The sequence below is a fragment of the Saccopteryx bilineata genome, chromosome 5 (genome assembly GCF_036850765.1).
Source record: "Saccopteryx bilineata isolate mSacBil1 chromosome 5, mSacBil1_pri_phased_curated, whole genome shotgun sequence".
In the NCBI taxonomy this organism is placed as follows: Eukaryota; Metazoa; Chordata; class Mammalia; order Chiroptera; family Emballonuridae; genus Saccopteryx; species Saccopteryx bilineata.
The window spans coordinates 118,512,014-118,513,270 of NC_089494.1; the positions used below are offsets into that span (position 1 = coordinate 118,512,014).

The 1,257-nt window shown below is 41.9% G+C and overlaps 1 pseudogene; it reads left to right on the forward strand.

Moving 5' to 3' along the window:
* Positions 1 to 462: 462 nt before the first annotated feature.
* LOC136307238 (small nucleolar RNA SNORA42/SNORA80 family) lies at positions 463 to 586 on the forward strand (annotated as a pseudogene).
* The last annotated feature ends 671 nt before the right edge of the window (positions 587 to 1,257 follow it).

Sequence of the window (1,257 nt, forward strand, 5' to 3'; positions counted from 1 at the left end):
AGAAAAACATGAAAACTAAAATTGTTTGTCTGTTTATTATACATTATTCTTACATAAAAACCCTATTTTCACACTTTAAGCTGAAGTTTAGAAACATAGAATAAGAATAAATGATCTGCCTGACCAGGTGGTGGCACAGTGGATAGAGCATCGAACTGGGACACAGAGGACCTAGGTTCGAAACCCCAAGGTCACCAGCTTGAGTGCAAGTTCATCTGGTTTGAGCAAGGCTCACCAGCTTGTGGCCAAGGTCGCTGGCTCAAGCAAGGGGTCACTCGTGCTGCTGTAGTCCCTTGGTCAAGGCACAAATGAGAAAGCAATCAATGAACAACTAAGGTGCAGCAACAAAAACTTGATGCTTCTCATCTCTCTCCCTTCCTGTCTGTCTGTCCCTATCTGTCCCTCTCTCTGTCTCTGTCATAAGAAAAAAAAAGAATAAATGATACAACTTCATATGTCAGAGCAGGGTTTTGAACACCAGTCTTCTGGGTTGCTCATAGTGCCCCATGCCAGAGCAACCCGTGGCCCTGAACCATTGCCTGGCCTCTGCCCTTAGGCTGCTGGCACTGAAGCGGGCTGCACAGTGGAAGAAAAAAAAAAAAGAAAAGAAAACCAGTCTTCTAAATGCAGTGTATAAGCACAAAAACAGGTTCCTGACCTTGGAGCAGGAACATTTGGGGGATCCTGCCTTTGCATTGTGGTTTTTGCATCACTCACTCCTGTCTTTCTGCTCTGAACCCTGATGTGCCCTGTACTCTTGGGACAGTGAGCATAGAGGAAAACACATTAACTTTGCCATAGGCAATACTTTATTTTACATCTCATCTCCTCTCACCTCAGTTTCTCCATCAATATAATAGTATATGATCATTTGTTTATAAAAGTTTGCAGGAGAAGAGCATATAGAGTTGACAACTGCTTCCCCAGCAAGGAAGAAACATTTCTGCCCTGTCTGGTTTGCTGCACCCTTTCCTCTGAATCTCATGGTGTTTCTCACTTCTCCCTATCAAAATATGCTTTTATAAAACTATGTGACACCAGCAACTTTATATCTATCATTCACTTGATGACAAAAATCTCATTATCTTGTTCCCCAGATAGACCATTCTATCTTTGAATGTCTCTATCAGATATACAAAACCTTGAAATAACTAGGTGTGGTGCCATCTGGGTACTTGAAATATCTGAGGGATCCCTGTGTAAAATATGTAATGGTCTGACCACTGTGCTATCACCTGAAATGAATACAAAATTGTA